Below are 24,414 nucleotides of genomic sequence, written 5' to 3'. Positions count from 1 at the left end.
ATGAGGGAACTGAGGCTCAGTGAAATGAACTGTTCTTATGATTAGAAATGGAGCCCTGATTGAGACCTATGGCTGTCTGGCATCTATGATTGGACTCTTCCTAGGGTATTAGGATACTATGATCTATCTACCTGTCTATCATCTATCTATCTATCTATTTACCTACATATATACACACAGATATATGTATGCATATGTATGTACAGTTCTCAAAATTGAACCACTTTTCACTACACCCCCTTCTCCTGCCCTCCGCCTGGTCAAAGTCACATCATTTCTCATCTGGATTACCATAAAATAGTTTACTGTAGTTACTGAAGTACTTGCTGTATAGGTTACTTCCAACTGATTTCCCTGCTTGTATCCTTGCTGTCTGTAATCTACTTTCAACACCACAGCAGAATGATCCTGTTAAATGAAGTAGGATACTGTCATTCCTCGTTTCAGACCTCTTCAGTGGTTTTCTGTCTTATCAAAGTGAAAGCAAAATCCTTATTATGATCCACAAGGATTTGCATGATTTGACTGCTGTGCCACTCCCTCCCCCCACCCCTGTGACCCTGACTTCATCTCCTTTCTTTCTCACTCTGCCTCAGTCTTGCGTGTCTCTTTGTTGAACACCGTAGGCACACCCCTATTTCAAAGCCTGAGACCTTCGGTGGCTACCCTATCTAAAATGTTAAGCCCCTCAATTCATCATCACATATCCTACTTCCTAGCTCTTATCATTGTGAAACATGCTATGTAATCAATTTATTTTGTTGTTATTGTTGCTCTGTAGTGGTTCAAGGAACCAAGATGATAGCTTGGGGTGGAGTGGGAGCAGTGAAGATGGTGAGAGGTGGCAGAATTCAAGATACATTTTGGATGTCATGATTACAGGGCTGTGGGGTCAAATGTGGAACTGAGAGAAAGAGGAAAACCCAACATGATGTCTTAGGTTTTGACCTTAGCAACTAAGTGAATGGTGGTGCTATTTTCTGGGATACAAACAAACATTTATTAGGAATGACTTTTTTTGATAGGAGAAATCAATAAGTTCAGTCTTAGCTATATTAGTTTAAGAGGCATATTAAACATCCATATAGAGATCCACGTCTGTATACAAGTCCAGACCTCACAGAAGAAGTCTGGACTGGAAAAATAAATTTGGGCATCATCAACATATGGATGATATTTGAAGACATAGGACTTTTTGAAATGACTAAGAGAGAAAGTATAGCCAGAGAAAGATTTATAAAAGATTCCTGGAGCAATCAGTGCTTAGAGATTTAGTTTAGAAATCTATTTTGGAATGGATGATGCAGAAAAAAGGAAATTCTTTTAGGAGCCAAGTCCAGGGGAAAAAGAGCAAGAAGGGATCCAGGGCACACATTTACCAGGGCACGTGATTACTACAGACATAAGTAAATTTGTGGAATGAAAGGCGGGAAGTTAAAATGGTTTTCATTTGATTGCATCTATATTTCTCTGTGAAATATATGACAAGGTCTTCAGCTGAGAGTTGGGTGGGAGGAGATGTTGGAATTTGAGGATCGAGGAGAACATACATAATAGTCATCTTGGGAGTAGGTTAATGAATTTACTAGGGAAGTTTCATTGTCAGATAGTGTTGAGTGCTCACTGAAGATTTTGGTCATAAATTTGAAATGGATCCTGATAGCATGGTCATGGGATTTTCTCCAACAACATTCAGCTGCTTGGGTATGGAGATATGATAAGCAGTTAATTGGGTTTAAGAGGATTTAGGGTTTCACCAGGTGAGTACAATGGGCAGAGATTAAACAAGGTAGTTAAGAATATTTGAAAACGGGATGGATCATGGAGTGCAGGGTGGGTGTGTAGCGAGAGCTGTGAGGACTTGGGGAAGTGAAAGACAGCGAATATGTGGCTGGGTCAATGGGTTGGCAGGCTCAAAGAGGGGTGCTGGAATGATAGAATGTGATGAGCAGGGAGTGCTCTGCTTGAGACTGAGTTTCTCTACTCTACAGCTGGCACTATTCTGGGCACAGGGGATGTCACAGTGAATGGAACAGATATCTATGACACTTATAATCTATTGCATAAAACTAACAATAGATAAACCATATAGTGTGTCAGATGATGATAAATACTACGAACAGAAATAATGCATAGAAGGAGAACAGGTAATATTGAGGAGGTCATTGCAATGTAAAATAGGATTGTTAAGGCTTTTCTATGAAGGTGATTTTTTTAAATTTATAGTTTATTGTCAAGTTAGTTTCCATATAACACCCAGTGCTCTTCCCCACAAATGCCCTCCTCCATGGCCATCACTCCCCTTCCATTTTCTCCCCTCCCCCTTCAGCCCTCAGTTTGTTTTCAATATTCAAGAATCTCTCATTATTCGCCTCCCTCCCTTTCCCTATTTCCCCCCTTCCCCTCCCCATGGTCCTCTGTAATGTTTCTCCTGTTAGACCTATGAGTGCAAACATACGGTATCTGTCCCTCTCCGCCTGACTTATTTCGCTTAGCATGACCCCCTCGAGGTCCATCCACTTTGTTATGAATGGCCAGATTTCACTCTTTCTCACTGCCATGAACCATGAAGGTAATTTTTGAGCAAAGGATGGAAGAAAAGGAAGAACTGACAGATATCCCAGGCAAGAGTAGTCCAGGTAGAATAATAACAGATGCAAGGACTCTGAGGTGAGAACATGCCTGTGACTGAGAGGGGCAGCAAGGAGGCCAGTGGCTGGATAAAGTGACCAAGAGGAGAGAATAGGAGAGGAGGTCAGAGAGTCAGTGGTGGTGGGATAGGGCTCACATCCCACGGAGCCTTATATCACATTGTGGATGGCTTTGAAGGTCATTGCAAAGATTTGGCTTTTATCTTTGGTAAGATAGGAAGCCACTGAAAGGTTTGGAGCAGAGATGAGACTTATTCTTAAAGGGATCACTATGCCTACTATATTGAGAGGAGACTGAAAGGGGATAAGGACAGAGGAAGGGGGACAAGGACAGAGGAGGAAAAACAGCTGGAAAGCTACTGCAATAATCCAGGTGAGAGATGGTAGTGGCTTGGACCTGGGTGATAGCACTGGAGATGGTGAAGAGGGGTCTGAATCTGGATAGATTGTAAAAGTAGGACAAAAAGGTTTGCCAGTGGGCTGGATGAGATGTGAGATCCAGAGAGGATCAAGGAAGACTTAAGAATTCTGGCCTAAGCAACTGGAAGAAGCGTGAGGATCCGAGTGTCAGGATGTTGGATGACTCCAACATTGAAGATAGGAATTGTGGTGGAGAGAGAGACAGGGAGCCATATGTTGACATCAGCTGTGACTCTGCTAACCAGGAGTCAGGGAGATGACTTCAGAGGCAATAAAGTTAGATGATTCACTTCCAAAAAGCTGGGATTTTTGAATGAGGAAGTACAGATATCTGAGAGGTTGTACAGTAGAGCCAAGTGAACATTTGCCCCTTCCCCTGGCCTTGAGGTGCTTGGGGAAAGGAAAGACACAGTCTTCAGTGGAGAGGGTTGCTGGAAGTGGTATCCTCAGGGGACAGCCTGGATTCTCTTAGCAGAAGATACGTTAGAAAAGGAAGAAAAATAAGTTTGCTGATGACACTGAGTTCCTGCTAGCACGGTGGAAGGGTTTGAACTTAGCTTATGGATAATGCCTGTATGGATAAGGTGCATGTTGTAGGGGAGAGGGGTGGTGGCGGTGGCATGGTGGCGGCTGTAAGGCATCTGGGATCAGTGCAGAGCAGCACAGGGCAAGATCTCCAGCCTGAAGCTGGACACCTATGGCAGCCTGACGACAAGATGATTGAAGACCAGCCAGAGGCCGGTCACACCCGGATGGGTAGGATGGTGGGGAGTAGAGTGAATCTCTTTATGGTAGCTAATTATAATAATGCCATAGTCATCACAGCTGAGGGAAATTTATCAGCACCTGGGCCAGAGACCAAGAGGGAAGTTTATCTGCAACTAGGCCGAAAATTGATGAATAGCTTTTCACCCAACCCACTGACCATCCTAATAAATGTTGACAAACAAACACTAAACTTGTGCTGATAAAAAGAAGAGACATTGGCGAAATCTGGAAAAGAAAGCGGTGATCCTTCTATGAACTTCAGGACATGGCTGGATCATTCTTACATGTAATAGGAGGCTGGAGCAAAAAGGCCAGAGGGAATCACTACCATGAACTCAGCTTGGGAAAGTCTTGTCTGCCCCAAATCCACGCTTTCATGGAATGTGTGGGTCTAAATGACTTTCCTGTGTCATTTATTTATTATAATTTTGAAGAGAATGAAAAATCACTGTGATTCATGCTGAAGCATAGAAATCCACACTATAGTCTGCCCAAATAACCAGCTACACAACACTCATTTGATAGGTGTGGAAAGAAAAATCCAAAGATCTTACTGCCTTTCAGAGAGCCCCCAACAGAAGAGTCAGTTGGTATAAATATGGCCTTTATGACCCCAAATCCATGGGGTTTATTTCATGCAGAACTACCTCTTTTACAAGAAAGTAGAAAAGTGGACAGTGTAACTGTCAAGATTTTAGGCTCTGAAGTCTCTGTACTGTAGGGTGATATCGGGCAAATTATCTAACCTTTGTAACTAGTATATCTAACCTGGTATTAGTAATTACATGGGAGAATTGTTTTGAGGATAGAATGAGGTAATGCATGATCTTAAGGGCTGAGTAAGATTGTTATGAACATTTTTCATATTACTTTTTTTACATCTTCCAATAGAACAAATGGCTTAATGTCTTGGAGTGAGTCATTTTAAATCAATGTTTTTTCCCTCTAACTCTGGATCTCTCAGGGACAAGTGTGCATCTTTGTACCTTCCATGCTTGGGATAGTGTCTGGCGGCACATGATAAGCAATTCAGTGAATGTTCCTTGGAATGAAGTGGAGTCTTGCTCCCTGAGCATTGCTACAACTATTTCCCATGTTCACTTTCCAGATAACAAGGGACCCTATGGCAAATGAAATATGTATTTCACCAGTTCTATTTATAAAAGGAAATGATCTTGGACACATGTCTTCAATGAATTAGTATTTAATTATCCAACATCCGAGCCAAAATACAAACAGCCAGCTTAAGACTGTACATGGTCTGAACTAAATATGTCTGAACATCATTTGAACTAAATCTGAACATAGTCTGAACATAATCTGAACTAAATACGACAATATTTTGTTTTGCTGACATCTGTGTTGTTAGGAGCATAAATCCATAGGATGTGGCTCGTTTGATAGAGGGAGAGTAGTGGTTAAACAGTGAGGCTCTTGGCTGCCCTGATGAGACGGGAGATGGGGAATTAGGGTAGAAATGCTTATTGCATGAAAGATATTAAGGCTCCTGTCCAGCATCACAGGACACCTATTTCAGCTCAAATCTCATTCTTAAAGTTCTTCTTCCAGGCAAAGGGTAGAACACATACACTGTAAGAGAGAATGGTTAGAAAGAGGAAAGCTCCAAGCTCATAGCAGTGGGAAAAGACATCCTTCCTAGGGCAATAACTGCCAGCAGTGTCCGAAGGAGAGCATGTGACAGACCCAAAATGCCTATGTTGAAACCTAATCTACAATAATGATAATTGAAAGTGGGGCCTTTGGGAGGTGATTAGGTCACTTCCCAAATGGAGTTAGTGTCCTCATGAAGGAGGTCCCAGAGACCTCCCTCACCCTTTCTGCCATATGAAGATACAGAGAAAAGGCAGCTACCTATGAACCAGGCCCTCCTCAGGCCCCAAATATGCTGGTACCTTGATCTTGGACTTCCCAGTCTCTGAAATTGTGAGAAATAAATCTTGATCATTTATAAGCCACTCAGTCTATGGGATTCTGTTACTACAGAATCTGAACTAAGGCAAAGCATGAGAGCAATACTTAAGATTTAAGTACAGTTGATAAATAGTTGTTACTTTACCTGCACTTGAAGCTATTGCAGTCAGAGACTGAGACTTTCCTCCAAATCCTAATAAGGGCCACGGTGCAAGGAAGCCTTGGGGGCTGAGAGCAGCACAGGGTGCAGAAGAGCACTGCAGGGGAGCCTGATTCGCGAGGGGCCTTAGGACAGGACCATGCAAGAGTGAGTGTTCATAGATGCTAAGGATTTCCACTTGCCCCTGGTGAGGAGGAACTGAGAAAAATGACCACAAACCCTCTACTGAGCCTTGCTGTATGCACTTGAGCTCAAAAGTTAATTATTTATAGTCCTTATTTAAAAGTTATATCAGTTATTCCCCAATATCCTGTTCTTTTATTTTTTTTCCATAAAATTTTCAGTTAAAGAACTTCGTAAGATCAAGTAGGAGGATGTCCTTATGCTCAGGAGATGGATGCTGAGATATTTAGAAATGAAATGTCAGGATGTCTGAAGATTACTTTCACGTCATATACACACATAGAGAAAGCAAATGTGATCACCGTTTCTGAACTACAACTTTATTCAAAACATTTTATAGATTTAAAAAATCTCCTACTAAAAAGTTGGGAAAAAACTACACATGATATTGGTACAGACAGATAGCTGGGCTGAGTAACCCTCACTTGTCAATTTTCATCAAGTTGTGGCTGCCCACAGTGATGAAGCCAAATTGGTGATGACCCTTGTAGAACATTACCCCACAAATGCTTATTTCTGTTTGTTCTATTCATTCATTCATTCATTCAACCAATGTTTGTGAAGTGCTTATGATATGAAGGCAAGTTCTAGGTTCCTGCTGGGTGGCAGTGGAGAGATATAGTCTGTGTACATATATAAACTGCTGTTTAAAAAAATAACTTCTAGATGGGGCACCTGGATAGCTCAGTCGGTTAAGTGTCCGGCTTTGGCTCAGGTCATGATCTCACAATTGTGGGTTCTAGCCCCGCGTCGGGCTCTGTGCTGACAGCTAGCTCAGAGCCTGGAGCCTGCTCCAGATTCTGTGTCTCCCTCTCTCTCTGACCCTCACCTGCTCACACTGTCTCTCTCTGTTTCTAAAAAATAAAAAACATTAAAAATTAAAAAAAAAGAATTATTAAAAAAAATAACGTCTAGAGAAAATAAATCTTTTGGAATGTATAGATTTAATTTTAAGAATGTCTGTCTTTAGGGGTGCCTGAGTAGCTCACTTGGTTAAGCACCTGACATTTTTATTAAAAATTTTTTAAATGTTTATTTATTTTTGAGAGAGAGAGAAAGACAGACAGAGAGAGCATGAGCAGGGAAGGGACAGAGAGAGAGGGAGACAGAGAGTCTGAAGCAGTCTCTGAGCTCCCAGCTGTCAGCACAGAGCTGGACACAGGGCTCACACTCAAGAACCATGAAATCATAACCTGAGCTGAAGTCGAATACTTAACTGACTGAGCCACCCAGGCGTCCCCTCAGTTGAGCATCTGACATTTGATTTGGGCTCAGGTCATGATCTCATGGTTCATGGGGTGGAGTCCTGCACTGGGCTCCGCCTTGACAGCAGGGAGCCCGCTTGGAATTCTCTCTTTTTCTCAAAATAAATAAATAACCTTAAAAAAAGAATGTCTTTTTTTAAAAAAAAGCAGTTTCTTTAAGAGGCTTAGGTTTTCTGGAAAAGCATTTGTAAAACATACTTTATTTCTCTCTTTATAGTTTGCCGACTCCCATAATTTAGAGTTTTGCCCCAGAGAAACAGAAAGGCCCAACCAAATAGTCCTGCAGGTATCAGAGGCAGGAAAATAGGAAGAAAATTAGTTCAGTTTAGTAAATGAGAAGGTGCACAGACGTTAGGTTTGGTAATTATTTTAACCAGAGTAATGGGATAAGTAATCTGGGAGTAAGTAGGAAGCTGTTCAGACTTCCTATCAAACTCATAAAAAACAACCCTGTGCCCTCTGTGCTGAGTGTTTATAGCCACATTCGTGGCATCCCGGGCAGGCTCTTCTGGACTAGGTCATCTTCAGATACTTGTGGCTGTTTTATCACTTACTTCTGAAGAGCAGCAACCCAGAAAACTTTACCCCTGCCCGTTTTTAGCCTGCTGTAATGTCACCATCAAAGGACAAAGAGTGCCCTTCCAAATGATGTCTTTAATTTGCCAGATTTCATATCCCAAAGGACCTTCTAAAGTGCATCCTATCTTCCACACTGCCATTTATACCCTCTTCCTGTAGAGAGCCAGAAGCAGACTACCCCCTACTATGAGCTAGAGAGTTTTCTATAGAAGAATATGGGAATCCATGATTGCTATGTTGGGTTTATATATTTTGTTTGCAAAATAATGGGTTTTAGGTTAAATTGAGGCAGGTGTGCAAATGTTCGGGTGAAGTCCGTGCCACCTCCCTCTCTAAGAGCAAACTGTAAAAGAGTTTGATGACAGTTGTCACCAGCATCAATAATTGTAACAGGGGTCTTGAATATCAATCAAAGGAAAGACAAGCATTTTGATAGCATTAATCAGAGCTGGCTTCCTCCTGCAAACCATGCCAAAGCTCTTGGACTGCTGCCTGTTCCTATTGTTTTCTGTCTGCTGGTTTGGATGCAGATCCTTTCCCTCTTCCCCAATGTGGCCATAATGAAATTGGGGAATTAACTCAGAGCAGAGCCGTTCTAGTTTGGATGTGAAGGTAAACACAAATGGAGAAAGTTCAAATAATTAAGAAGAACAAACAGCCCTTGTTACTAAACATTAGCTGGCAAATGCAGTAGACATGTACAGTGGGCAGATACCACGATGATTTCCCATGCTGGCCGAAAGGAAAGACGGTCATGGGCTACAGTGCCTGTGTGTAATATCTCCAGAAAGAGATTTTAGGTGTTTCCATTTTCAGCAGCCAGGCCAATTTATCTGGTCTCAAGATTTTGCATAATACTCTGCTATCACTAATAAAAAGAGATCGGGGAAACCAATGTGCTTGGATTTCTTCAATTATCATCCTGAATCGAGCAATTCTATGTATCTTTAGAGGTGCTGTGGAAACGGATAAGATCTTTTTGCTTTCATTTTCTTGTTGGATAGGCTTTCCTTCAGATATGCAATCTATACAAGTCTTTTTATTTTATTTTCTCATGTTTTATTATTTTTCAGAGAGAGAGAGAGAGAGAGAGAGAGAGAGAGAGAGAGAGCGAGCAAACGGGAAAGGCAGAGAGAGAGGAAGACACAGAATCCAAAGCAGGCTTCAGGCTCTGAGCTGTTAGTATGGAGCCCAACTTGAACTTGAACCACTAGATCATGACCTGAGCCAAAGTCAGATGCTTAACCAACTGAGCCACCCAGGTGCCCCTATTTATTTATTTATTTGAGATTCCACTTGGACCAATTACAAATGACAGCCAACAGCACGGCTAGGACGTTTAAACACTTCGAGATTGGAATTTTTCCAAAACAGTAAATAGGTTTAAACAATGCTTGAATTCAGGTAATGACAGGATTTTATGTGGTGAGGAGAAAGTGGAACAATAAGGATAACTTTTCAAAGGGTCACACATCAGTGAAAGAAGATGTGTTAGAATAGAAAAATCTGCCCACTCAGTTGGAATCTAGATGCCAACTCTCTCTGTCAAAGTGCTGCTTTCCTGGGGTCCAGTCAAAAGGGGCAGTAGAAAGAACCCAGGAACCCAAGGATTAAGAGCAAAGTCTTTTACCCTCACAACACACATCAAGTATATTATATATAATATGTTTTAGTATTATTGTATACTTTTCCATGCGATTAAAGCCATTGGAACAGAAAAAAAGTCCACATTTATATACCTTCACAAAGCCAAAATAAATGGTTGAGAAATGAGAGATTCAACCAACTGGCTGATTTATCTAAGGGCTGTCAAACAATCATTTTGATTAATATTTTTTTCACTGACTTGACTGATATTTTTAGTGACTAGAATGAATTGCAATGTTGCATAGACTTCTCATCTATGGAATTGCTAGAACTCCCTGGAAAATTAATTGGTCAGCTTCTGCCATAATGGATCACAACCTGTGTTAGAGATATCTCACATAAACAAATTATTATCCTTTATAACATAAGCAGACTAATTAATTTTCCAGGGAGCTCTAAGCCCTAGGAACTATTATTAACTAGCGGTAAATGAAAATGTGTTTGAATTTCTTATACCTTTTATTTCATAATAAGGGGTCTGTTTTCTCTAAATACTAATAAATAATTGCCTTTAAGACAGAGTATAAATGGGAAGCTTCCTCGTGACTTTGCTTATTGTTTTCTGCACTAACGTAAACCAGTCTTTAATACACACACACACAGGCACATGCACACATACACACATTCTGGATAGATTTAGGAAAGGCTAATCATATCATTATGAGGAAAATGTTGCCCCCAAATCATATTTACATTAATTTGAAAAAGACAAAAGTATAGAAGAAAACTTACAAAGAGGTAGAAATGGTTAATTGGGATTATAATCCATAATGATCAAAATATGTAATCTTCCCAAGAAATTATAGGTTAAAAATTAATGTGGCTCATATATTAATATTCATACTTTCTCTTAGTGGGCCCCCCTGTCTCAGGACCCACATGGCTCTATCCTGAAAGAGTTTCTTCTATTGTCCTGTTTGGGCAATCAGTGACTCAATGTCTTTGTTTCTCTGATGAGGTTCTGTTTTCTGAATGGCAAGTTTAGACTTTAAATCTTCCACCTGAATTATTACAAGAGAGATTTGGTAATTAAGTTCTAACAAGATTTAAATGATATTAAAAACAGTCAGTTAAAAGGAAACACAGCCTTGGGCTTTGTTGTAAATTTGTATAATTATTTTTAGTCCTCTAGAGGATGCATAATTATGTTTCTGTATTTATAAAAAATACTGCCTCTGAGGCACCAAAATGAATTTTACAGCATGCTGATTTGCATATTAATGTTACTCTTTGTATGTCAAAATTTTCTTTGGTTGAAAAAAAAAGATTTTCTAGGAAATTTTCAAAGTAACCACAAGGCGTATAAAATCTTTTGATCTGTGAGTCTCGCAAACTACTGCTCAGGCAAAAAGTTTGATGATAGTCAAGAGAAAAAGATACTTATAAAGCAGACATATAAGACCAGACCTCCAGCTTACTTTGCTCTTCACTTGGAAATGGGAAGAGGGGCATAGCCAGGAAGAAGGCACAGTAACATTTATTATGCACTTGTTATTTGCTAAGTGAGGTTTAGTCCCTTCACATGTGACATGCAAAGGTCACATGAGCTAGATAGTTTCACTTTCCCCACTTCAAAGATGGAGAAGGTAAGGCACAGAGATTAAGTTAATGGCTCAAGGACACACAACTGGCATTTTAGCCAAGGCAGTCTGATGTTAGGGCTTTAACCGTTAACATGTATTATCTTCTGGACAGACACATAAGGAAGCATTAAGGGCCTCTTTTTTTCTGAAAGAGAAAACATTTTCCTGTGAGATCCACAAGACCGCCTTTGCCTCCTTCATGATGGGTAACGTGCAGTGCCGGAACACCACACAGCCAAGGGTGTGTGCCCACTCTTCCCTGTAAGCGGTAGCGTATCTGTTTTACAGGAAGTGGTGTCTCTGCGCTGAGTTTTAAGTTTCTTCAGAGTAGGAACTGTGTTCGTTGTTTCCTTCTCTCCTTTTCCTGCACTTGGGAGTCGGTCAGAGTCATGAAAGTGAAACCAGGGAGGGAGTCTGTCTTAGTCTATTCAGACTACTAACGTAAAAACAGCACCGACTGGGAGGCTGAAACAGCAAACCTTCGTTTCTCATAGTTCTGGAGTCTGGAAGTCCAGGATCAAGGTGCTGGCAGATTCCGTGTCTGGTGAGAGCCCGCTTCCTGGTTCATAGACGGCCTTCTCAGTGAGTCCTCATGAAGTAGAAGGGATAAGAGAACTCTCTGGTGTCTCTTTTAAAAGGTCATGAAAGTCATTCATGAGGCCTCCACCCGTATGACCTAACCACCTTCCACAGGCTCCCACCTCCAAATATCGTGACATTGGGGATTAAGTTTCAACATGTGAATTTTCGGAGCACACAAACTTTAATGTGAGCAGAGTCTCAGGAAACAACCGAGGTTGTTCTTTTATGATTTTTTTTTATTGTAGTAAAATATACGTAACACATAATTTGCTATTCTAACCATATTTAAGCATACTTTTCAGTGTCATTAAGTACTTTCACTCTGTTGTACAACGATTACTACCATCATCTCCAGAACTTCTTCATCTTCCTGAACTAAAACTCCATATCCATTAAAATAACAACTCCTCCTTCCCCCTCCTTCAGCCACGAGCAACAACCATTTGCTTTCTGTCTCTCTGACTTTGACTACTCTAGGTACCGCACATAAGTGAATGGTTAGTTTGAAATGGAAGGTAATTTTTTCTTGAGATAAAATCTACAGTGTTTTAATGCAGAAGACATAAGTTTCTGTTCTCTTAAATTGTGCTCATACATGAGCACAGCTTTTCTAGCTGAGCTAGAAAAGGTCAGAAGGGTCTAAGGAGTGTGAGTGAGACGCCGTCTGCACTAGAGGAAAGAGCACCACCGTTTGGTCGTGGTTGTGCGGCAGATTGCACAGCATGGGGGAGTCATGGGTGAGCTCTGGCTCTTTCGAAGGATTCTCTGTGGGAGAGAAGATCAGTACTTCAGGGATCCATGACTGTAATGCTCTCTAAATTTGACATGCTTGGAGAGAGACGTGTTTTAGCAATGGGTAAAGGAAAGGGTCATGTTCACCTATCATGGACGTTGGGCCACAGTTTATACATGTACTAAGGTAACTCTCGGTATATTTTTTTAAGTTTATTTATTTATTTTGAGGGGTAGGGGCAGAGAGAGAGAGGGAGAGAGAGAGAGAATCCCAAGCAGGCTCCACACTGTCAGCACAGAGCCCCAGACGGGTCTCAATCTCACAAATTGTAAGATCATGACCTGAACCAGAATCAAGAGTCTGACATTTAACCCACTGGGACACTCAGGCGCCCCATGAGTAAAATTTTACCTAACAATTTAAAAAATTACTTGAGGAGGAAAATATAGAAAGAAATGAGAATAAGCATGGTGACATTGCACAGATACTAGGCTGTGCTATAGATGGTTATCTAGAACCCATTAAGTTGGACTTTGGGAAAGGTACTGAAATTAGATATAGCCAATAAGAAAAATGTTAGCTTATAATACTTTCAACTCCATTAAGCTTTCTTTATAGGAACTTTTGCCTTTTAATTGGAGGCTATTAACATTTTCTGGATGCAAGAAATATACTTTGTAATGAAAGAATTACAAGCAGTAGAGCAGTCTATTTTGGGCAGAGGCTTCTCCTGTAATTGTACTCATCTATCTACTTCTGAGATTATGTTAGGAAGTAGAAAGGCTTTGGCTCAGATCCTTAATTTGCAACTTCCTCATTACCTATATGACCTTAGGAAAGTTACTCAGTCTCTCTGAGTCTCAGTAATGTGCTCTGTAAAAAATAGTATTTATAACATTTACTTCAAGGTAGTGAGGATTATATGAATATATTAGGTAAAGCACCTAAAATAGCTACTTAATGAATGTTACATCCCTTTCTCTTCTCTCCTAGAGCTCTTTGTGAAGAACTGCGTCTACTGCAAACCCATTTCTTAACCTAGTTCTAACTGTATTTTTCACTGCACAACATTTGTACAGGAGGAAATAGAAGCCTAGGGTTAGACAGAATGGCCTCGTTTGGCTTAATTACACTGCCCCCAGGTGAGAGTTCCTGAGGACCTACTGCTGGGGTAACCATCCCTCCCAGTTTGCCAGGCACTGATGGGTCTTCCAGGACAAGAGACTGCAGCACTAAACGTGGGAGAGTCTTTGGCAAACTGGGACGAACTGGTCACCCCACCTACTTTTTCTATGTCAAAGACCTAGTCTTCATCGCTTTTCTAAAGATAAACATCCCTGGACTCCCATGCCTCTTTTCTTGGTGGAGGGTAAAAAGGGATTATTCTGTGCCTCTATAAACAAGGGAGATCTTATTCCAAGTGGTGGGGACAGACAGAATGAACCCCAGACAAAACTGCTGACTGAACATTCCATAGAGGTGCCAAACATGTTATCTTGGGGTATTTTACTTCTAGAAATCATCATCATTACTTTTTGGCGATATAGAGTGTAGTAAGGAATGAAAGATTTCTTTTTTCTTTCTTTTTTTTCTTTTGTAAGAAAGAGAGAGACCGTATGCAGGCAGGGGAGAGGGGCAGAGGTAGAGAGAGAGAGAACATCTTAAGCAGATTTCATGCTCAGCATAGAGCCTGACACGAGACTCAGTCCCATGACCCAGGGATAATGACCTGAGCTGCAATCAAGAGTCAGACCCTCAACCAACTGAGCCACCCAGGATCCCCAAGAATGAAAGATTTCTTCGTCTAACTTTTCCTATCAAAACTACAATGCGATACCGATTAGGATGGCTACTGTCAAAAACTCCGAAAATAACAAGCGCTGGTGAGGAGGTGGAGAAATTGGAGCCCTTGTATATCGCTGGTGGGAATATAAAATGTTTCAGCTGCTGTGGGAAACTGAAAGGTGCCCTCAAAAATTTAAAATAGAATTATTGCATAGTCCAGCAATTCCACATTTGCGTATATACCTCAAAGAATTGCAAGCAAGCAGAGTCTCAAAAAGATATTTGTACACCTACGTTCCTAGCAGTACTTATCGCATTAACTAAAATATGGAAGCAATCCAGTGTCCATCAACAAATGAATGGAGAAGCAAAATATAGTATATAAGTGCAGTGGGGATACTTTAGCCTTAGAAAGGAAAGACATTCTGACGTCTGCTAAAGCATGGATGAACTGTGAGGACATTATGCTAAGTGAAATAAGTCAGTCACAGAAAAGACAAATGCTATATGATTCCACTTATAGGAGGTTCTTGGAGTAATCAAAATCATAAAGACAGAAGGTAGCAGGGTGGTTCCCAGGTCCTGGGGAAAGGGAGGGAGGGAACGTGGTGTTGTTTAATGGGTCTACAGTTTCTGTTTTACAAGATGAAAAGAGTTGTGATAGTTGCATAACATGAATGTATTTAGTGCTACCAAACTGTACACTTGCAGATGGTTAGAATGGTAAATTTTATGCCATGTGTATTTTGCCACAATAAGAAAAGGAAAAAATTAGAGAGGGCTGTTATTATTACCCAGTAGAAGATTCTGTCGCCTGTGCTGCCTGCTCCAGATCTAGGCGGATCTCACTTCTTTTTGTTCACCGACCATTTCTTATACTGGGGAGGAGGACATTTAGGTACAAGAAGGTCCCTTTTGTGCCATTGGAGTCACAGCCGGGAAAATAATTTCACTAGACTGGTAGCTTCTTAAAAATGCTGGAAGAGCTGAGGAATTGCTTAGAAAGACCAGGCCTCTTTATACAAGAATTAGAAAACTATCTGAGAGCTAACAGTTAAGAGTTTTTATAGCTCATCTTTAAATATTTCCATTTTCTGGGTTTGTTTCCTCTTCAGACAGGCCAGGACTGGGAAGGATGGATAAATGGGAGAGCGTGGACGAGGGCTAGCTCTAATTTTCTAAATATTTCACGTGAGCGGTTCAGGGAACTTCCCTTGTGCTCTTGCACACCAATGCAGATGCGCAATGCAGATGCCAGTGCATGTGTTCCCTTAAAGAACAAAAAGCAAACCGGAAGTAGATGATTTCAGCAAATTCTCAGCAGTCAATATTTAAACAGTTCCTCTTTAGACAGACCCAACTGGGGGCCCTGATGTTGAACCAGCAGCCTATATCATTTGCTGACTTGAAAGATTTGTGTAAAGACAATTCAAATCATCAACCATACAGATTAAGATACATAAAATGCTGTCAGGATGGCTTTGATTTTTCACAAATACATTACTAAGAAATTGATTTCCTGAGTTTGATCAATAATAGCAATCCATGTGAATGCTTCTGCACCCCTTATTAAAACCACTGAACTGGGTCTAGAAACCAATCTATTTCAACCACTTGGTGTTAGGAGAGCCTTTCCCAACCCCCAAGCAAGTCTCTGTCAAGCCAGCATGATGCTCCATATGCCCCAGGACTATCTCTATTCTGGACAGTGCCACCTTGGAGTAATAGATCATCGGTGTCCTAGGTTTGGGTGATGCATAGCTCCAGTGTGTCAGGACAACAGCTGGCTCAGTTTCTCTATGCTGGAAGCCCAGCAACAGCTGACTGCCGTGATGGATTACATGCATGGTGCAGCCCATCGCTGTAATACATCAAGACACAGCACTGATTTGAAGGTGAATTAGTCAAAAGATGGAGTTCTGCAAGCTCCAAACCCAAGAAAAGGACTCCTGTTTAATTATAGAATGAAAGACAAAGTGGCTGGCATGAGGCTCGGTGGCTGTCAAACGCAGGGCTATTTCTAAGATATAATTCACATTAAGTATGCAGCATTACCAGATGAGGTTTGATCGTTGGCTCTGCTTTCTCGAGGTGTGATTCACATCTTCCATCAGCACACCGCCCCCTCCAGAGCAGCTGGACTGCAGTTGGGACATACTTTTTCCATGTGCCTTTGTGGAGACTTTCTAAATCCAGCCCTACTATAAACAACCAGACTCCTTCTGTCCTAAGTTCAAGTATTTCTTTCTCTTCCCTTGAACTTCTTTGCTCCAAATCTACACAGAACAGAATGAAAACTACAAAACGATCAAGTCTGTGCCAGTCTGTTTCACATGAGGTGGTTGAGCCTGACATTCATTCACTCAATTATTCATTTAACGAGTATTGATTAAGCATTGAACTTATTAAGATGTTTCAGTTGCGTATGATTTAAAAAACTGTAGTGGTTAAAAAGTAGAGAAATTAATTAGTTCACATAATGAGATGTCCAGAGAGGCAGTTCCAGGGTGGAATAACAATAGTGGCTCAGTGATACCATCAAAGATCCAGGTTCTTTCTATCTCTATGTTCTGCCACATGGCTTTTGTCTTTAGTCCTTTACCTTCATGGTGACAGTCCCAGCCGTCACACATCGACATAATAACATTGATACAAGCAAAAGATAAAAGAAGGGACATTCTTTCATGTTCTTAACAGTGACAAAAGCTTTTTCAGAAGCCCATATCAGACTTCCCCTCAAGCCTTACTGGCCAGAATTGTGTCCTTTTACCATGTGCAAACCATAATGGTAAGAAGAATGAGACCCACTGTGAATGGCAGGCTAAATCCTGTCTTCCCTGAAGGACATGGCTACTTGGCTGAAAGTGAATAAAATTGAGGCTTTAGAAACAAGGTAGAAGATGAGTGGGCACTTACTGTTTGGAGGGCAATTTTAGCTCCAAAGGCCAGGTGAAGCCTTTCTTAAGATCCTTGGAAGCCTCCAGAGGGCAAGTTGTGGTAGACAGGGTGATGCATCACCCAGATCTCCCATCAGGAATAAAAACCCATTCTACCAGCGTCTGGATGGTCCCAAATGTCAGCTCTCTGCAGAGGAAAACTGTCTGTCTCAAGGTCATGCTCTTTCCAGGGTTGGCCTGCATGCAATGACTAATCAACATGAAGGTAGAAAGGCCAGACTCCCTAGTTCCACCTGGGACAACCCTGAAGGGCCATCCCAGGTTCAAGGGCTCCTAGAGACTAAGAACTTTCATGTGCCTGCATCACAGCTCAGTGTCTGCAGCCCAGTCCTGCCTCCTCCCATCCACGTGTGTTCATCCTAAGAATGTCTTGCCTGCTGATCTGTCTGTCAGAATTGGCTTTCTGGGAAGCTTGCAACATAGGGTTTCTGACTTGAATAGTCTCTTCAGACTCTGTGACATGGAACCATCCAGAAAAGTGACCATTTTTCCATGCTAGACAGTAATTAGAGTATTGCACATAGGTAGCTGAGTCCTAGACCCGCTGAAGATTCTAATCTGGTAAGAAGACTGCCTAGACCGCAGTCATAACAATTTCTTACTCACTTTAGCTTCCTGAGGAAGTATACAATGGGAGAACTCATAGAGCTTAGAGATTGGTCAGAATAATGCTGTATTTCTGTTGTCATGAGCAGAAGTGGATCAACATATAGGTTACTGCCCACGTGGCATGTCGTGAAAGTGCTCTGGTCCTTGCTACTCAAAGCAGGGTCCACGGACCTGCAGCATTGATATCACTGGGGAATTTGTCAGAAATGTAAAATCCAGGTTATGCCCCTGGATGCATTGAATCAGAATCTGTTTTTTAACGGGTGAGTCACATGCACTACAGTCCTATCGATCCTCCTGCAGTTCAGTCAAAATATTTCCCCAATTTAATTACCACATGCCCTGATTTTATTATTATGTTTATTAGTCTTAGGTTTGGATACTTTAATTTACTAACAGCTTTAATCAGAATTAGTTTATTTGTTTATTTTTTATAAAATTTCTTAACATTTATTTTTGAGAGACAGAGAGAGAGACAAATCATGAACAGGGGAGGGGCAGAGAGAGAGGCACACAGAGAATCAAAAGCAGACTCCAGGCTCTGAGCTGTCAGCAGAGCCTGACACGGGACTTGAACCCATGAACTGTGAGATCATGACCTGAGCTGAAGTCAGATGCTCAATCAACTGAGCCACCCAGGCGCCCCTAGTTTATGTTATTACAAGCAACATGTGATTCTTGTGCACTAGCTCTGTGCAAGGACCTACATTTTGTAAACTTTCCTCCACCTCTGGAGCATCCAAAGCCAGTTGACCATCTGATGGATAAGGAAGGAATGAGACAGGAGGCCAGAGAACAGAAAAGTGATATGGGAGTTTCCAAAGTCAAACTACACAGTTTCCCTCAAGGATAGAAAAGCATTTGGTGCCTCTCGTTTGTTCAGTCTGGAGGTGTGAACTCCTGACCGCAAGCGTGTCTTGTCCCATGAGGCCATTCAGCTTTCTGCTGGTTACGCTCTATACAGGGATAATAAATAGTCAACACAGAAGCAGAATGATCCTGTTGCTACAGGCTGCTTATAGGAGGACAGTGCTGGCCACTGCGATGCCACTGTCCTGCCCCACAGCGATGGTGCAGCAGTGTGTGAATGCAGGGAGGCCAGAGTGGTGGCACTGACAACTTGCCAGAGTGAAGAAGGTGCTAGAGGGCACCAGGGACAGTCTCTATGAACTGCAGCCATGGTTGGCACCAGATATCTCTTGCTAACTGACGGCCCCACTAGTACATCTGGCAGTGTGAAGGGGAGTGCATTTCTGAGGTTCTTCATTTCCTGAAATCCTTGGATCTTGAGGGTCTTAACCCTTGGATCTTTTCTGAAGTCTCCTGTGGATGGTAATGTCAATGCTGAGAGTAAGGCACTTTGTCTTAGTTTGCTCATCTATAAAACAGGGTAACAAACTTCACTCTAAGGTAAAATATTAGGAGGGAATTTAAAAATAATCCTGTAAGTTCTGATTTTTCCATTCATAATAAGGAGGTTAGCAGGAGGGAAGCATGAAAGAGAGTTATTGTTGGTAAGCTAGGAAGTAGTAACCTTGATCCTTAATAAAGAGACCTCAAGCACTGTGGCATCTAAAGAATATTAGGGATAAGTCAGGAGCCCAGGCATCTTCTGTCTTCCTATTCTACCTTTCATACTGTTCACCTTCACCGGCATGTCCAAGATGGCCTATTTCCACATCTAGCCAAGGGGAAGAGACAGGGAAAGACATGCTCCTTTTTGTGAAGGGTTTAGTCTACTCATTGCACTCACCAGCTCCATCCACATCTCATTGGCCAGAAGTTACTCACGTGGCCATCTCTACCTGCAAGAGAAGATGAGAAATGTAGTCTTTTTTTCTTTAGGTGGCATGAAAAGATTCTGTTACATTGAGAGAGAAAGGGAAAGATTACAGATTCTGCTGTTTGAAGAGCAAGGGAAAAGTGATATCGGGACAAAGAGCAGTCGCTGCCACACCTGGTACCCTTCAAAACAGTGAGACCTTGTGAGAAACAACCAAAGGGGGAAGGGAAGCACCTCATCCTCCACATTCCTGCCTGTCAGCAGCTCCTGGCTAGGACGCAAATCTGGGTGACAGGCCTCTCTTTCATTTTGAGTCCAAATAAATTCCTTGGCAGAATTCATTCCTTTCTGTATTTAGAATGAATGAAAACCCCTACTCTTCTAACACAATGTTAACATCAAAATAAGATTATTTCTAAATGGTTAAGAGTAAAAAATGCCCAGGAGACAGGAAAAGATGCTCTTGGAACTCAGTTGATAGTAAATGAGGGTGCTTGAGACTTGGAAAGAAGTTCTACCTCTTTGACTTTTTTTTTAAATGTTTATTTATTACTTTTGAGAGAGAGAGAGAGAGAGAGAGAGAGAGAGAGAGAGAGCGCGTGCATGCACGGGGAAGGGGCAGAGAGAGAGGGAGAGAGAGAGAATCCCAAGCCGACTCCACACTGTCAGTGCTGAGCCCAGCATGGGGCTTGATACCATGAACTGTGAGATCTTGACCTGAGTCAAAATCAGGAGTCAGACACCTAACCGACTGAACCACCCAGGCACCCCTCCCTTACCTCTTCATCTTTTCATTGCTCTCAGGAGGAGAAAAATGGAAATGATTCTTCCTACATGATCATGCGTAAACAGGAAATATGCTACATGGCCGACAAGCACCATCCTATTATAAGAATTAAAGCTGGAGAACGGTTTCTAGTCCATACGAGACCTAGATGTCCTGGCAGGAGACTATGTAGGGAGTGGTGATGTGGGGAATCTGCCACCTGTCTGGGAGCAGGCAAAGTCTGCGGGATTCATACAGAAGTTCTAACGAAGATATTGACAGTCAGCTCCAAGACGCATGTCACTTACATTGCTGTGCACAACAGGAAGCATGATACCAAACAACACGATTAATAACCAGCGGGGTCTGAGTCACGAGGGGCCCTCACACACGCACTTCATAAAGACTAACAAAAGCTTTCTCTGTAAGCAGTGCAGATTTAGCCGCGAATGTTACTTGATGTGTTCTTAGCTGTGGCAACACATGGCTTTATCGTTGGAGATTTTGCAGGGGGATGAAGCAGGGGGAGAAACAAAGGAAATACAGAATAAGGCAGATGAATATTTGAGTTTTTAATGTTTGGTTCATAAAGACACAGCACATAGGGGTCAAGCGTGGAAGTATGTGAAGGAAAGATAAAGACGCTGGGTTATTGGCAGGGAGGGAGAGAAGATGGTAATTATTGAAGTGATTTCATCCTCTCTGTCTTTTTGGACACCATTATGAATACTAAATGAATTTCCATATAATACCCATAGTTTTCCCCTCTTCTCATCAGCTTATATTTTAGAAGTCAGGGTACTCACGAAGAATAAATATTACACTAAGGTAAAAAAAAAAAAACCAATTATCATGGAAACAAAACTGTAGGTCATTTGATGAATTTCCAGGAGAATGATACAAATGGGTTGTGCCTGAGCATTTAATCATGCCTCGCCGTGTATTTCTTACCACTGAGCCCGTCTAGCCCTGCGTCGGCCCTGCTTATATGACTCTTTAGGGATTTAATCTCAGATCTTCCTGTCTCTCCAGGGTCCAAGGCATATACAAAATTTAGCATAAACATAAAGATTCTAGGAAGATGGGGGTGGGGTGCTGCGACTGTTGCTTCCACACAGGGGACAGGCCGACAAAGTAGATGTAAACGTTCCCGAGGCTTCTCCCTCTCTCTTTACCCCTTTGCCTCCTCCCGTGTTAAGGGCGCTGACGTATGTCAGACATGTGGGAGATGGACCTGAAGAAGCTTTCGCCCGTGTCCTCAGCATTCTTGGACAAGTAGAGAAGACAGATCTAGAAACAAATTTCCCCATAGTGAGTGATGGGTGGAAGGCACCATGTACAGAATGTTCTGAAGGCACAAAGGATGGACAGAATGGATGACTGAACTGACTGTCTCTGGGAGTGACATTTGGCAGAATTTTAAAGTACAAGTAGGAATTTTCTGGGAAACTGAGGAGTAAAGGCCCCTTCTAGGAAGAAGGGAAAACTAAAAAGGTTTAAAGGCTTCAAATAGCAACATGTATTTAGGGAATGTCAAATGGGTCTGTGAACCCACACCGGACATGACTGGAAAAGAAGTTGAAAATGGGGCTGGAAAGGGACCTTGATGCTCTGCTAAGGAGTTTGTTTTGTTTTGTTTTTTCCATTTCATCGGTGATAGGACCTCGGTGGAAGGAGAAGGTAGGCATGAGGAGTCCTTGAATAGTGTCAGGAAGGGGCTGTGCCCATTCCCTGCCCGTCTCACTGGAGGTCTTATCAAAGCATAGAAGGAGCATGTTGAGGTCAGAAAGGTGTGACGGTGGCAAACAGTTTGAAGTGCTAGAGAGAGAAGTCCAAACTGGGTACTGGTAGGTGGCCATTAGCCTGGTGACCCAGAGGGCACTGCCGTGTGTGTTGTTCAGGGTCCAGCAGGAAGTGGAATCCAATCAGTTACCTTGAGTAAAGAGACTGATGTGAAGGGACTACCCCAGAGGTATGAACAGGCGAGGGACATTGTGACCCTCAGGCACTAGCCACAGTGGGACCCACTCCTTTGGGCTGACAAGGCAAAGGAAAATGCCATTGCCAGAGCCCAGTGAGGCTCCCCAGAGGAGCTGCAGTCATGGAGGGGACATGGTATCTGCCAGAGACATGACCCAGAGGTGTGACACTTAGGACAGAAGTGGGGGAGAAAACCCCACCTTTCTTCTCCAGGCTTAGGATTCCTTGCTGGTGCCTCCACTGGCTGAACCCCAACAGAGCCAGCTGATGAAAGAGTCCAGGAGCTCATAGGGTCCTCCTCCCAGGGCCAGAGAAAGACACAGATGGTGGGCAATGAAGGTGGGTAGGGACTGGGGCAAATAGGAAATAGCCAGCTCTTACTTTATCTGCTCTTTTTCTAAAGACCTGCATGGATGGAGAGTTAAATCCCATGGTCTTTTAGGCTCTTATCTTTTGTTGTCAATTAATCCCATATAATATCTGTTTTAAATCATTTTGTTTGACAGACCCTTTTGAGAATCTTATGAAAACCATAGGACCTCTCTCCAGGAAAGAAAAATCACATATGGATGAAATTTGCATTCAGTTTCTACATCCTCTAGAACCTTACTGCTCAAAAGGTGATCCATACGTAAACCAGCAGACTTAGCCTCACCTGGGAACTTAGAAATGCAGGCTCTTGGAATCCATCCCAAGCCTGAATCAGAATCTGCATTTTAACAGTATTCTCAGGAGATTCATATGCTCATTAAAGTTATAGAAACACTGCTCTGGACGTCAGTGGAACCCAGTTTTAACGTGGATGATTGAGTGGATGTGGATACATAGGTTAGGATGCAGGTTGTTCTGCAAATAAAAGAAAACCCAACAAAGGACCCCTGGGTGGCTCAGTCGGTTAAGCTCAGGTCATGATCTCACAGTTTGTGAGTGTGGGCCCCACATTGGGCTCTGTGCTGACAGCTCAGAGCCTGGAGCCTGCTTCAGATTCTGTGTCTCCCTCTCTCTGCCTCTCCCTGCTCACACTCCGTCTCTCTCTGTCTCTCAGTAATAAATAAACATTAAAAAAATTAAAAAAAGAAAACCCAACAAAATAGTTTAAGAAAAGATAGTTTTATTTATCTCATGCAACATGAAGTCTAGAGATGAGTCAGTTCAGGGCTGGTGTCATAGTTGCCTCACTGTCCATCCATGTTCCTACTCTGCCATCTTTAGTGTGTGGCTGTTGCCCCCGAGCCTGTCATATGAGTCCTAGACTTCCAGGTATCATCTTTGCATTCTGGCAAAGGGTAAAAGAGTGAAGTGAGCAAACTACTGAGCCCTCGTAAAGATCATTCCCAGAGCTTCCCCCCAGAAGCTTTTGCCAGCCAAGAGTTTATATGGCTGCTTCTAGCTGCAAGAGAGGCTGCCAGGTAGAGTTCTTTTCTAACCTCAGGTCAAATAGGGCTTATGTTAACAAGAAAGGAGAAAAAGTTGTTATTGAGGAGAAAATTATCCAAATCTCTCCTTGAATGCAAGAGTGAAAATTACCAGCTCTGAAAGTCGCCCTCATTCCATCTCTCATCACTGATGAGAACCTATTCCATGTATTCTCCTCTTTGGAATCTTTTTGCAAAATAAGGTGAATTCAGAACTTATTAGCAGAAGGCAAAATAGAATTATAGAGAAGAGGAGTGGGAGATAAAATTAGAAACTGATCAACTTGGGTTCCAGTTACTCAGAATTGGTAGTAATTTCTTTAGGTAACAGAACGGAAATATACTTATGTCCTGTCTGAAGAAAGAACGGCCTAAATACACGCCTCAAAAGACATAGAACAGCTCAGATTTCTTAAGGAAATGGTGCCCAAATTTCATGTAGGTGAACATTTTGTGTGTTTTTCTGGAAAGAAAGGCTACAGCTTTCACTGTGCCCTCTTTAGTTAAAAACCACTGATTTAGAATTATTATTTATACATGTATTCAATACTTTGTCTTCATTCTGTGTGATAATATATTTTCAAGGATGTTTTATTTTTGCTAACATTTAAAAACT

This window comes from Suricata suricatta, chromosome 3, assembly GCF_006229205.1.
Source record: "Suricata suricatta isolate VVHF042 chromosome 3, meerkat_22Aug2017_6uvM2_HiC, whole genome shotgun sequence".
NCBI lineage: Eukaryota > Metazoa > Chordata > Mammalia > Carnivora > Herpestidae > Suricata > Suricata suricatta.
This window is presented reverse-complemented; position numbering follows the sequence as displayed.